Raw genomic sequence first — 14,631 nt, 5'->3', positions numbered from 1 at the left:
AAAAAATACTAAAGTAACATTCTTAGGTTAATACTTAAAAAATTGTAACATGATTAAATATTCTTATATATATATATATATATAATTTATATTTTTTATTTTTATTTAAAAATATATTTTATCTATTTTTATATATTATTTTTATTTTAGTAAGTAAATATTAATTTTATTATAAAATTAACTAATAAGATCTATTTAAATATTTAAATTAAAAGGATAAGGTAATATAAAAAATTATTTAAGTTGATGTCTATTTTAGTAATTTTTTATCTAAAAGTGATTTTAAATGGTATAAGTCAAATAACATTTATTTTATTATAATCTATTTTAATACAAAAATTATCAAACATAAATCACTTTAACACAAACTTACTTTTTATCAAAATCAAGTTTGTAAAATCAATTTTATGCAAATTTCCGTTTGTGAACTGTAATCCAAACCCACACTTGTTAAATTATTTTTGGAATCATATTTGTCTTGATTTAATATGAAATTTTTAATGAATAATGACGCCCGATCCAACAAATAGCATTGGACCCACATCTGCACTGCACGTCACCGATGGAGTACATTAGAACCAAATACATGGGCCTTGCAGACAACATACTAATGGTAGGTCCGATCAGATAACTGTTCAACTTATTGATTATAGGGTAGAGTCTAGTGTGTCATTTCTTGGTATAAATGTCAAATATGTTTTTATTTAAGTCTGGTTTATGTATTTGTTGTTTGCTTTATTAATTCCATAGAACCATGCCATTTTGGTCAACTCGCAGATATACATCCCTCTCTATGTCAGCTATCATTGGCACTTGATGGCTGTCGACATATGGGATGTGAAGATTATTTACTATGACTCACTCAAACCAACAAAGGAAAAAGTTAAACAAGCCAGAATTGACCAAATGTTAACTTGTCTCTTATCAAAACAGTTGTCTTCTTCCAACACCCCATTCTTACCCAACTTTATTTATCGATTGGAAAAAGTTTTTGAACAAATTTGATAGGCTCACTATCTGGAGGTTCTGCTGGAAGACAGTAGGTTCTACGAGAACAAGGAAACTAGCCCCCCATTGGTTTCAAGATTCGGTTTTGTCGAACCCCAAACCACGGAGTAGCATGTGAAATCGTAAACTTAACCAATTTGTTTGATTTTTTTTCCTTGGTGATGTTTTGAAGGGATTTTGGCTATAGCGTGCATCATGGATTGTATTGTGTTTTGCAAGATGGATTGTGGGGTCTGGGTTAACCAGTAGATGATTTAGTCCTGCTTGTGGAGCGACTATGACCTTGAGGTATTTTCGCATGCCTAATGTATGTATTAATTCAATTAGAGAATACATTCTGCACATGTGCTTTCAGGTTATAAATGATATTATGATAACACTAGGATGACTATTGCAGTAGACCTAGTGATGGGAAAGCATAACACCATATCCGAGGAAGTCGTTGCAGGGGCAGTGAAGCACTGAGACAATATCATGGTGGTCAGGTCTCACAGGAAGGGCGTAACATGTCCCAGACAGAAAAAAAAATCCATCTCGAAACAGCAATCCCACAATATGATGTTGAATGACTTTTTCTTTTTTCGAGATCATGTTGGGAATGATTGATTTTTTTTTTTTTTGGTCTTTAAAACGATTGATTATATATATATATACTAGCGCTTTTTATTTTTGTTATGGAGGAGGGATTGGGGTAGGACGGGGATATGGGGTGCGGGTGAGCTTTACCAGTTTGTGGAATTAGTCAAGGTTCGGAAAACCGGACCGGTCATCAAACCGCTCTAGCCACTGGTTCACTGGTTCATTGGTCTAACCGGTTTAACCGGTGGTTCAACCGAAAAAACCGTTTTAAAATAGAATAAATGAATAATAAATAAATTATAAATACACATCCTAAAATATAATTATAGTATGATATAAAAACAGCCACAGCATCATCATTCAACACAACACAATTCTGCTTATTCAGCCATTCAACACTACACAATTCAACCTAGTGCCTACAGCATTCAGCCATTCAACACAACACAATTCTACCTAGTTCATATACCATTCAGCCATTCAACAAAAACTGAAAAACCTCAATTCCCTGGAAAACACCAAAACAGCAAAATTGCAAAGTAGCAAAACACCAAAACAATACAAAATTGCAAAGCAGCAAAACACCAAAATTGCAAAGCATCATCATTCAACACAACACAATTGTGCCTATTCAGCCATTCAACACAACACAATTCAACCTAGTACCTACAGCATTCAGCCATTCAACACAACACAATTCTGCCTAGTGCATATACCATTCAGCCATTCAACAAAAACTGAAAAACCTCAATTCCCTGGAAAACACCAAAACAGCAAAATTGCAAAGTAGCAAAACACCAAAATTGCAAAGCAGCAAAACACCAAAACAATATAAAATTGCAAAGCAGCAAAACACCAAAATTGCAAAGCAGCAAAACACCAAAACAATACAACATCAAACATTAGCTGGAATCAGAACCATACATTCTAATTTCTAACATAGAAGATGAAAGCATGAAAGTTGAAACAGAGAAGATGAAACAGAGGATTCACTCACCTGGGAGCTGACGAAGCTAAGACCAGCGACGACGAAGGGATAGGCCAGCGAAGACGAAGCGGCGGTGCTGAGGAGCAGGCGACGGCGATGGCAGCCTAAGGACCACGGGGACACTGGGAGCCTGGGAATGCTTCAGACGGGGCTAGACAGAGATGAATGAACGGGCGAACTGGGGAAGAGACCACGCGATGGTGGTGGCAGTCACGACCAGCAAACCCCGGCGACGGCGGTGGCGACTGGGCTGGTGTTTTCGAATGCTTCAGAAGGGGATAGGGTTCACCGTTCACGCCTAGAATCTGGAGTGAGACTGAGATGAATGAACGGAAGAAGAGACCACGCGACGGTGGTGGCGGTCACGACCTGCAAACCCCGGCGACGGCGGTGGCGTTTGGGCTGGGGTTTTCGAATTCTTCAGAGGGCTAGGGTAGGGTGTGAGAGTAAGAGACAGTGAGAGTGTGAGACTGCGATTTGGGAATGGGAAAGAAGGGGTTCCGTGTGGTAACGGGTCGGGCGAGCCGGACGGGTCGAGTTTCAGTTTTTTATTTTTTTAAAAAACCATTAAAAACGGCGCCGTTTGTGTTTTTAAAAAACCGGCCGGTCACCGGTTCGGTCCAACCGGCCGGTTTTTAATCGGTTCACCGGTTTCTTCGCGGTTTTCTCTCCGCCGGTTAATGCAGGAGGACCGGACCGCATGCATTGCCGGTTTGCGGTTAAACCGGTCGAACCGGCCGATCCGGTCCGGTTTTCAGAACCTTGGAATTAGTTATAGACAAATCGGACGGTTCGAAATTTCGAAGCCAAATCGGAGGGTCCGCATTGTTGCAACAAATCGGAGGGTCCGATCTGTCCCTCTCCCACCACGTGTTGCGTTGATGTTGCTCCCCGCAACTGTGCCCCATTACCCAGCATAAGGCTTTGCTGCATGTAGTCACACCCTCCGATTTAGTATTTGAGAGTTATAATAGTAGTTGTTGTTGCTGTTAGTACTACTAGCTCAACGTGAAAACTGAGAATGTTTATACATGTTATTATTATTATTATTATTATTAATTGAAAATTATAATTATTATTATTAAAAAATTAATTATAGGTTGTTAGTAGTTTAAATTTAGGGTCAGTGGCGGTATTATTATTATTATTATTATTATTATTATTATTATTATTATTAATAATTCAGAATTGTAATTATTATTATTAAAAATTTAATTATAGGTTATTAGTAGTTTAAATTTAGGGTCAGTGACGATATTATTATTATTATTGATAGAAAGTTAAGAAACGATAATAAGTAACTAATAGTTAGAAATATATATATATATATAGTTAGAAAAAATTTAATTCAATGGTAATGTTTGAGTTAGACTACCTACTCCCTTGTTATTGTGTTGCCCAATTTTATATAAATGCATCTGCACAATTCGGACCTATCGAGTAGTTCCAGATAATTCAAAAAAAAATAAACTATACAATTCGGACGGTTCGAATTGATTAACAATTTATATATATATAAAAAAAATAGAACGGACGGTCCGATTTGCTACCTCCAAAATTTGAATTTTTCTCCTTGCAAATCGGACCGTCCGATTTGTAAATTCTATTTTCTCTCTCATACAAGTAGCATGGTCCGACTTGTTACCTTAGCATGTCAGAAATTTCTGTCCCACAATAACGTTAAGCACCCCTTTATCCAATAACTCAGCACAACACATTCTTCTCTCCAATAACCAAAACAATGAGCCTATATACTAGTGTAGGTTTCCGTGTCCTGCACGGATAATACATAAAATTGGCTACGGATTCCTTGCTGCTACAATTTTGTAGGTTTATCATTAATCATCATAAACATAATTATAAAATATACCCCGTTTTTTTTTTTGAAAAATTGACTAATTAGATTTTGACCCCTCAATTTATTTGTATTAGGTATTTGTTCTCCTTTTCCTTTTAATTCCAGATTCAAAGAAGAGAAATTCAAAGAAGGGAGAAAAAAATCTAGCAAATCCTCTTTCAATCACCGTCGTCATTCTCTCTTTCTCTCCCTCCTCGGTTACTCGTTCAATCCTGCACCGTGCTTGCTCTACTAGGGTTTTTGTCCCTCTTTCACTCACTGATCCTCTCCATCCGCAGTCTCGCTCTTTCTCTGATCGTCGCCGCCGCAACACGCCTCTGCCGCAACAGGGTTCGGCCGCCGCACCGCAACACTCGGGTCCACCATTTCACTGGTTTTTGTCGCCTTTCTGTCTCTATTCTTCACCAGCGACTCTAATCTTTGTCCTTCTTCCTCAACCTCTGTCTTTGCGACCTACTCCTCTAAGGTTCCATTTTATGTTTATTTGACTTATTTCCTTTTCTATGAAAATTTTAAGGAAAAACATAAAATCACTCTGTTCTTAAATGTGCCATTTATCTTAAATGCATGAAATTTTCAGTAAAATAAAACTTTAGGAGATAAATAAGTTACCCCTAGATTAAGAAGATAGATGACTGTAAGACATTTACTAAGTTCTGTTAAATAGTTGGAGCTTAAGAAAATAAAATAACTACTTTACTTCAATGGCAGATTAAGAGTGGACAAGAAGTAGAAACCAGAACATGATCTTCACATACATGCATTTAAGAGGTAAAAAGGAGAGGACAGTGAATCCAAGTTTGAGTAGCAGTGACTATACTATATTTTTTTCAATATTTATCATCTCTGAAGTGAATTTTAATATTTTATTTTTTTAATCTCTTTGTTTTAGAATAGAAAGGCTTGCCTTTTCATGAAAAAAGGGTCCTTCACTAAAACACCAGGAACACTAAAGGAAATGTGTTTGGTAATACATTTAGTATAATATGATGAAACATGGATGGTTGAATAATCATCATTATGGTTAGCATTGGTTTTAGAAGTTTCTTGTTGCTTCTAGCAATGTAGTTGCCTTTGCATGCCTTCTTGATGTGAACTATTTTTCCTTAAAGGTATATTTGAATAGAGGAACATAATTGATTAAAAAGCTCCTTCATGAGATCCTACTCAGTGATAGAGGCTCTAAAATTATGTCTCAAAAATTTAAACTGTTAGATAGAGATACATTCTTTAACTCCAATTATGGTAGTAATCTTTAAATGTTTATCATTGATTTTATGCAACCTTGCCATGGGTTAGAGTAACGCTTCTGGTTGTCTTTTATTCTGGATATATGAAGACATTGGACAATCTTTGTTCTTCATTCTTGGCTTTTTCCTGCAATGCTTTATAGATAGATAATGTTATGTTTATGTTTTTGTTGAGGTTTATTAATATTTATTAAAAATAATTGCTGCGTACGCATTTGGTTGATTTTATCCTTTTCAGGCAGATTAGAACTCCTTTCTCAAGACACACTAATGCTTAGCCAGTGGCTATTAACTTATTATGACTAATGGCACAGTTTAAAAGATAACATTTCACCCTTTTATTGATTTGGATGCTTGTCTCAAAACGAATTTGATGTTATTTATCACTTATTTCTATAAATGTTGATGTTACTGTTCTTCCAGGCTGCCAACCATCCTTAAGTTACTTACAATATCGATAACTTCCATTCTCATAACTTGATGTTTTAATTTATGCATAATTATGCAGGTGGGAAGTTTTCAAACAACAAATGAAAGACATGCTTCATCATAGTGATCAAAGGGCATCGAGTTGAAAAAGCCTAGTGCTTCTCTTTATACGTTTCCATGCCAGATTGCATATGTTAACAGGAAGAAGCAAGTAGAAATTGTAGCTCTAGGAAATGTATGATGTTTTGAGTGTAAATATATGGCCTTTAGGAACACGTTCAATACCTGTAATTTATTTTTGTATCATTTAGTTCGATTTTCTTTTTTCTTTTTAAATGTGGTAGAGTTATTTTAAGTAAAGTATATAAAAAGCCCATGAATTAAGTGTTAATTGTTATTTTCATTTAAACTCAACAAATGGCACTTAAGTGTACATTAAATAATTGTAAACCTACACAGACACGTTCCTGATTCCTGAATGTTGATTGCATCATGAATCATTCTTGGATCCCCGCTGACTGCTGAGCTTAGCATGGCAATTTGATTGCGTGAAGGTTATATTGAAGGCTTATAATTTTGGTTCTTGATTTACCAATTAGAAGTAATCGATATTTGCATGAGTTGTCTACATGACTACTTCCAATAATGGCATTCTGAGTTTTGATCTTATACATTGCATTGGATTTCGTGGTAAAAGTTTGTGGAGTGGCAGCATGATAATATTTTCATATTGCACTGTATATTGTTACAGCTACAATTACAACTATATATATAATGCTCTGTTTCATTGAGCCAATTCTAGGCTCTACTTATTTGTTTGGACTAATTAGAAACAATAAATTCCTGTTTTGTTTCCAATTTCATTAAATACAAAACTCAAATTATTTGCATATACTTGTGCAGTTATGGTATTAATGTGCTTAGTAATGTGGCTAGTTATATTTTTCATTGATTTGGTTTGATTGTCTGAATGATAGTAGTTTACTAGTACGAAATTGTGCAAGTAAATGGTTTAGTGGTATACAATATTAAATGATTTAGTGGTTTACAACCGGGCAAGTGCTACTGTATAGAAAGTAAAATATTTGTATAGTTGTGAAATATGTACTATACATGTTATTTTTTATTTTAATAAAGAAGAGCTCATCATTAAAAAAAAAAAGAAGAAACATAAGATAAATAACACTAATGATTTTGAGGTTTAATTATAATTATGAGTAAGTTCTTTCTAGGATAATGAAAAAGTGATTCACAATAAGAGAAATGAAAAATACAAAATAAAAAAATTTGTCTATCCTATTAAATTTAAAAAAAAGATATGATTAATTGTTTCCAATCTCAGTAAAATTACTTGGGTGATCCAAATTTGTTTAATTTTATTGTTATGCTTCTTGTGCTAGTTGCTGAAGTCTGTTATACTTTATTTTTGACAACATTGCTGAATGTGGGATTTTGATGCAATGCATTAAAGAATTGGCCACAAGATATCTTGCAACAAAATTTGTCAATATAATATCAGCTGACTACATTTCTAACTATCTGGATCAAAATCTGCCCACCATATTGGTATACAACAATGGAGCAGTCAAGGAAAATTATGTTGGCTTGTGTAATTTTGGACAAATTGAAAGGATTTAATTGATTTTATCTTATGATTCCTTTTGTGAAATTTGTTAGTTTAAACTCTAGAAATATTTAAATTTTAGAAACGTAATATTGAATGCATATTTATTTTCATTCTCCTCACTTTTCTAATTGAAACTCATATGTATTATTGTATTTTTGTTGTAATTCTTTATTTTTCATAACATTTTAGTTCTAGCACATAACTTTGTCTATGCTATTGTAATTTGTTGTTTGTGTTGCATTTAGAAATTAACAAGATTAATTACTTGCCAAAACAAGATTAAGACCAATTCCTTTAGTGAAGTACAACTTGCCAAATTATTTTTGCAATTGTATATATAAGCAATCATGGGGTTAATTTTTCTATATTCTATCATGTCAGCAACTTATTAGTCAAACCAACAAAAATTCTCTTGAACTATGATGATGTACAATATCTATTCATACTTCACGGAGATCTAAAGATAGTTTACTTTGAAACATCCAAATGTTAACATATGAATTTGAAGCATCTAGGCAAAATATTATCTTTCATTCAATCAATATAACAATTTATGAAGTTACAATGTCAAAGACATTATGACACCACAATAATAATTTGGTGTAAAGGCTATGAAGTGCTACAGCAAATAAAGAAAAATGGGAAAAATCCTAACAAGCATACACACACATAGGCAGCAAGCCGATCATCAAGCTTCCTCTGACTGTTAACGTACATGAGCCATAGTACATAACATCCTTCACAGCGTTTGACCTGAAAAAATCATTTAGTGTTTTCCTGGAAAGCACATATCAGTTCTCAAAAGGAAGGTTTATAATAATACAATAACTAAAGTCTAAATCTTAAAAAAGAAATACAGAGAATGATTAACAAAGAATAAAAAGGCTCCATCTTTACATATAAAATAAAGGAACTAGCTGTGCTTTAAATTCTATCTTATCTACATGGACAAAGGCACAAAGAAATTTAAATATTTCTAAAGTTTAAACTGATAAGTTTCACAAAAGACATCATGAGATAAAATCAATCCCTCAGTCATCCTTATTTTATTTTACTTTACCTAGAAAATCAGCATAATTGGAAACATCATTGACTTCCTAATGATACAATCTCTGAAATTTACTCATAATCCAATGGAAACATGCATGTCCTTACGGAGTCTTCCCAGTTATATATAAGCAGCAATCATTTAACTAAAATCATTTATATTCAAATGCTACAATAGATTAATATTTCACTATTCAGAACTCTATTTGAGTTCTTATAAATTTAAATCTTTCTCAATATTCCAAAGATTTTCTTGTAGTCTTAAACAATGACAATATTCACTTCAGATTCTTCGATATTAATGTGAGGATTTATCCCAGCCATATTTATATTTATGACTTAGAAGGCTATGCTCATGCTTCTAGGAAAAATAATGGAATCAAAATATCAAATGGTGATTTCTCTTTCAAGGAGAAAACAACACTTAGGCAAGCACAATTATGTAGTGAAGAACAAGTTAAGACTTAAGACGTTGAAGGTTGTGCTTGATGTCTTAGGAAAAAACACTTGAAGCTATTGATTAATAAAAAAAACATATATCATAAGCACTTGAAAAAGTTTGCTGCCAAATGTATCAATCCATAACTGAGAAATGCACAGCTCTATATTTGTAACCAATCCTACATCATTGTCTAATACACACTTTCCCTGCTAACCCCCCAAACTCTCTTAAAGAAACAACCATGCAAATCATGCATACAGAGGATAATCATGGGACCAATGCAACATCTATTCTAACTGACATTTGCACACTTCTCAGAAGGCATACTCTGGCAACGAAGAGCATTCAAATTCACATAAAATTTTCATAGAAAAGGAAATAAAGTAAAATAAAATTAAAAATAAAATAAAATAGAACCTTAAAGAAGTAGGTCGCAGAGGCAGAGGTGGAGGGAAAAGGACAGAGATTAGAGTCGTAGAGAAACAGAGAGGTGACAGAAAACAATGAAGTGGTGGACCGAGTGTAGCGGCAGCGGTGGCGGTGGCGGTGTATTACGGCGTCGAGAATCAGAAAACAAGCACTGTGCAAGACAGAACGATCAACTGCGTGGATGGAGAGGATCAGAGAAGAGCACGACGCAGAGAGAAGATCAGAGAGCGAGCTACTGTGGAGAGGGAGAAACAAGGAACGACGTTGATAGGTAGGGGTTAAAAACCCTAGCAGAGCTCTGGTCTTTTTTTTAAATTCAGATTAAAAGAAATAGGATGAATGTGGAAAACAACAAAATTTAAGAGGCAAATATTAAATTATTTATTCTTTCAAAAATAAAAAAATGGGGTTCTATTTGTAAATATTTTTTCTATGGTTAATGATACTCCCACACAAAAGTAGGAGTAAGGAATCCGTTGCCCATAAAATTATATAAATTTTTTTAATTAAAATTTAAATGAAAAATACATATAGTAATCCGTTGCCTCATCATCACAACATTATTATTATTGGTTTCATCGTCCATAACTGGTTGATGAGGCACATTCAAAAGCTCTTTATTATTATTATCATTGTTACTACCAAGATTCCCCTCCAATAAAAATTGTTGATGATGAGTAGTTTGATTTGAAGAAGAAGAAAATTGTTGCTGCTCTTTGATCTTTGATTTGTCCTTCCTATGAAGGTTCATGTGACCTCCAAGTGCTTGTGCATTAGAGAAACCTCTCTTGCAGAAGTTGCATTCATATGACCTTGTTGGATTATATGTTAATAGTTTCAGATTCAGTTTTATATTAATAGTTTCAGATTCAGTTTTATGTGATCTTTGATCTTTTCTTTTTTGATTGAATAATTTTATATTAATAGTTTCAGATTCAGTTTTATATCTTTTTTTATTGTGCTCATAATTATATTTTTGTTGTAGGGATTGGATCAAGAGAGTGAGATTCCATCACCAAGAGAGTTAGGAAGTAGGTCTTCTGGAGCGAGCAACAAAGAAGCATGGTCTTATATGATAAAGATTTTATGTATTAAGTATTATAGATATATGTTAAGACAAATTATTGAAAAATGTTATCTTTGATACTTTGTTTTAGGATTATGATTTTTTATTTTTGGAAACTGTGTATGAATTAAAAATCTTGTTATGATGTTTGATTTAAGGTTATGCTTTTTGGTTATTATGAGATTTTTAAGTTTGAGTTCTAAAAATGTCACTTTAAATACATAGTTTCAATTTCATTTTAAAAAGTATAAAATTGCAATTAGGTAAAAACGACGGCTAAAAACGTCATTTTAAACAAAAATGGTGCAATTATATCCTGGTAAAAATGGCAGTTAAAAAATGCCATTTTTAACGAAAATGATGCCATTAAATACAGGTAAAAACGGCGGTTATAAACGCCATTTTAAACGAAAAGGATGCCATTAAACCCAGGTAAAAATGGCGGTTATAAACGCCATTTTTAAATGAGAAGGATGCCATTAAATACAGGTAAAAACGGCAGCTATAAACGCCATTTTAAACGAAAAGGATGCCATTAAACCCAGGTAAAAACGGCGGTTATAAACGCCATTTTAAACGAGATGCTGCCATTAAACCCAGGTAAAAACGGCGGTTACAAACCGCCGTTTTAACCGCCAAAAAACCGCCGTATTATGCACTGGTTATTACGGCGGTTTTCTGAAAACCGCCGTAATAACCAGAATGGCGCCCAGAATTCCGGCGTTTTTTGGGGGCGCCATTTTCGGTAATAATGGCGGTTGTAACCGCCGTAATTACCTTAAAAAACCGCCATTTTAACCCTTTTCTTTTGTAGTGGAAGAACAAAGATTGTCCAATGTCTTCACATATCCAGAATAAAAGACAACCAGAAGCGTTACCCTAACCCATGGCAAGGTTGCATAAAATCAATGATAAACATTTAAAGATTACTACCATCATTGGAGTTAAAGAATATATCTCTATCTAACAGTTCAAATTTTTGAAACATAATTTTAGAGCCTCTATCACTAAGTAAGATCTCATGAAGGAGCTTTTTAATCGATTATGTTCCTCTATTCAAATATACCTTTAAGGAAAAATAGTTCACATCAAGAAGGCATGCAAAGGCAACTACATTGCTAGAAGCAACAAGAAACTTCTAAAACCAATGCTAACTATAATGATGATTATTCAACCATCCCTGTTTCATCATATTATACTAAATGTATTACCAAACACATTTCCTTTAGTGTTCCTGGTGTTTTAGTGAAGGACCCTTTTTTCATGAAAAGGCAAGCCTTTCTATTCTAAAACAAAGAGATTAAAAAAATAAAATATTAAAATTCACTTCAGAGATGATAAATATTGAAAAAAAATATAGTATAGTCACTGCTACTCAAACTTGGATTCATTGTCCTCTCCCTTTTACCTCTTAAATGCATGTATGTGAAGATCATGTTCTGGTTTCTACTTCTTGTCCACCCTTAATCTGCCATTGAAGTAAAGTAGTTATTTTATTTTCTTAAGCTCCAACTATTTAACAGTACTTAGTAAATGTCTTACAGTCATCTATCTTCTTAATCTAGGGGTAACTTATTTATCTCCTGAAGTTTTATTTTACTGAAAATTTCATGCATTTAAGATAAATGGCACATTTAAGAACAGAGTGATTTTATGTTTTTCCTTAAAATTTTCATAGAAAAGGAAATAAGTCAAATAAACATAAAATGAAACCTTAGAGGAGTAGGTCGCAAAGACAGAGGTTGAGGAAGAAGGACAAAGATTAGAGTCGCTGGTGAAGAATAGAGACAGAAAGGCGATAAAAACCAGTGAAATGGTGGACCCGAGTGTTGCGGTGCGGCAGCCAAACCCTGTTGCGGCGGAGGCGTGTTGCGGCGGCGAGGATCAGAGAAAGAGCGAGACTGCGGATGGAGAGGATCATAGAGCAAGCAACAGTGAGTGAAAGAGGGGCAAAAACCCTAGTAGAGCAAGCACGGTGGAGGAGAGAACGAGTAACCGAGGAGGGAGAGAAAGAGAGAATGACGACGGTGATTGAAAGAGGATTATTAGATTTTTCTCTCCCTTCTTTGAATTTGGAATCAAAAGGAAAAGGAGAAGAAATGTCTAATACAAAAAAATTGAGGGGTCAATATTTAATTATGAATATTTTTTAAAATAAAAAAGGGGTTCAATTTGTAAATATTTTTAGGTGGGTTAATGATACTCCCACAAAACAATAGGAGTAAGGAATCCATAGCCTATTATAAATATTTTATAATTTAAAAATATTAAAAATAATTAATATTTATTTTAATTAATTTGGATTGGTTTAATGGTTATCTCATTTGTTTGCTTAAGCAAGTATTTGGAGTTCGAATCTCACCCTTAATAAATAGAGCATCAATATGTGGTGGATTAATCCTCGACTTGCCGAGTTAGGAAATCCGTAGAAAAAAATTGTATTTGTCTTTAAAATAAATTAATTTTTTATTAGTAGCAATACTTATGGACTTTTGTCTTTGTTGAAATTTACTTAGGATAATTTTATTTGTTGGTATCGTATTCATTCTTGAAGTCAAAACAATATGATCAACATTGTTATTTGTTAAGACTTCACATTTTATGAAATGATTTTTAAATTTTCAAATTCATAAACTTATGTCGTTACAAAAGTTATTAGATCGATTAATATTTTTTAATAACATGGTGTATCGAAACACTATCGTTGAGTATTAGATAGCGTGAAGAGAAACCAATAATAACTTTTTTATTCAATATATAATTTATTCTATTGAAAAATAAATTAATATTTCCTAAATTTATAAATACATTTTTTTCTAATTTCTTACACCATTTTCTTTGACAATATTTACCATTAAAAAATAGCAAATGACCATACTATCCCACAAAATATATATATATATATATATATATGATGTGCAAAATAATTTCTTGTCTTGAAATTAATTCTGGTTAGTGAGATAAAATTTAAAATATTTTTTATTTTCTTACTCAAATTCAAATTTAAATTTAGAATTGATTAATGACTCATTTTTTTATTTCAATTAAAAATTAAATTGGTTAGATGTAAAATATTTAGCATTTAATAATTTTAATCATTTAAATTTTAATTACCAAAAATTGGATTAAAAATTAATTATAAACTTAATAATCGATAATATATATCATATTAGTACGTAAATAATAATATTCAATGTATTAATTATTTATTTTTTTTTACAGAATTAATGTATAATCTATTGAAAATTAATTTATTATCCAAAATTTTTTTCATAAATTTTGTAATATGTAAAAATAGTGATCTTATTTGTTATTATTATTTAAACAATTTTTCATAATTTTTTAATTAGATAATTAACTTAATTAATAACCTTTATTATTGATTTTTATACTTAAAAAAATATCAGTTTATACTATTTACATATTTTTACTACTAATAAATAAATAAATAAATAAACATTTACACTATTATATTTATTGTCCTAGATGATGACTTAAGTTACTTATTTTGTACGTTAAATAATGTTTTGTATGTTAATTTATTAAATATTAAGATGAAAAAATTATTCAATAAATTATATAAATAGTCATTATAGAAAAAAATTATATATCATATATAATAATCCTTGATATATATAGTGTCATGTATATATTAAAATTATCTATTTTAATTATGTGAGTTATTATTGTTATTTTTACTTTTTCGTTACATTAAAAAATAATATTTAAAATTAAAAAAGAGATAATTAATTTTTTTTAATTTGAATTAAAAAAAATATCTTGTAAATGTATTCAACTTTTATATATACTAAGTGTTATAATATTAAATAGTATAGTATTTGCTATAACAATGACTCAAAATATTAATTCAAGAAATATTTGGGTCTAGTAAGACCTCAATGCAAGCG

At 32.1% G+C, this 14,631-nt stretch overlaps 1 protein-coding gene and 3 long non-coding RNA genes across 5 annotated transcripts in view; 2 read left to right on the top strand and 2 right to left on the bottom strand.

The window, feature by feature from the left end:
• Positions 1–3,426, bottom strand: part of LOC112727676 (uncharacterized) — a 31,943-nt gene extending 28,517 nt beyond the window's left edge. For both annotated transcript variants that reach the window (XR_003165942.3, XR_011868704.1), the window contains exon 1: positions 2,585–3,426. The gene's annotated coding sequence lies outside the window, so the exon portion shown is untranslated. The remainder of the gene's footprint in view (positions 1–2,584) is intronic.
• On the top strand, positions 620–1,683 carry LOC112727675 (uncharacterized). Its single transcript, XR_003165941.3, has 2 exons — positions 620–1,296; positions 1,406–1,683. It is a non-coding gene; the product is annotated as an uncharacterized lncRNA (long non-coding RNA).
• Positions 3,427–4,534: 1,108 nt separating the features above from the next.
• LOC112730214 (uncharacterized) lies at positions 4,535–6,781 on the top strand. Its single transcript, XR_011868703.1, has 3 exons — positions 4,535–4,899; positions 5,145–5,204; positions 6,192–6,781. It is a non-coding gene; the product is annotated as an uncharacterized lncRNA (long non-coding RNA).
• A 1,470-nt stretch (positions 6,782–8,251) lies between these two features.
• On the bottom strand, positions 8,252–10,010 carry LOC112727674 (uncharacterized). Its single transcript, XR_003165940.3, has 2 exons — positions 9,646–10,010; positions 8,252–8,516 (listed from the first exon to the last, which is right to left on the bottom strand). It is a non-coding gene; the product is annotated as an uncharacterized lncRNA (long non-coding RNA).
• Between the last annotated feature and the right edge of the window lie 4,621 nt (positions 10,011–14,631).

Source organism: Arachis hypogaea, chromosome 12, assembly GCF_003086295.3.
Source record: "Arachis hypogaea cultivar Tifrunner chromosome 12, arahy.Tifrunner.gnm2.J5K5, whole genome shotgun sequence".
Taxonomy (NCBI): domain Eukaryota; kingdom Viridiplantae; phylum Streptophyta; class Magnoliopsida; order Fabales; family Fabaceae; genus Arachis; species Arachis hypogaea.
Note: the sequence above shows the minus strand (reverse complement) of the source record. Positions and strands in the feature narration are given on the sequence as shown.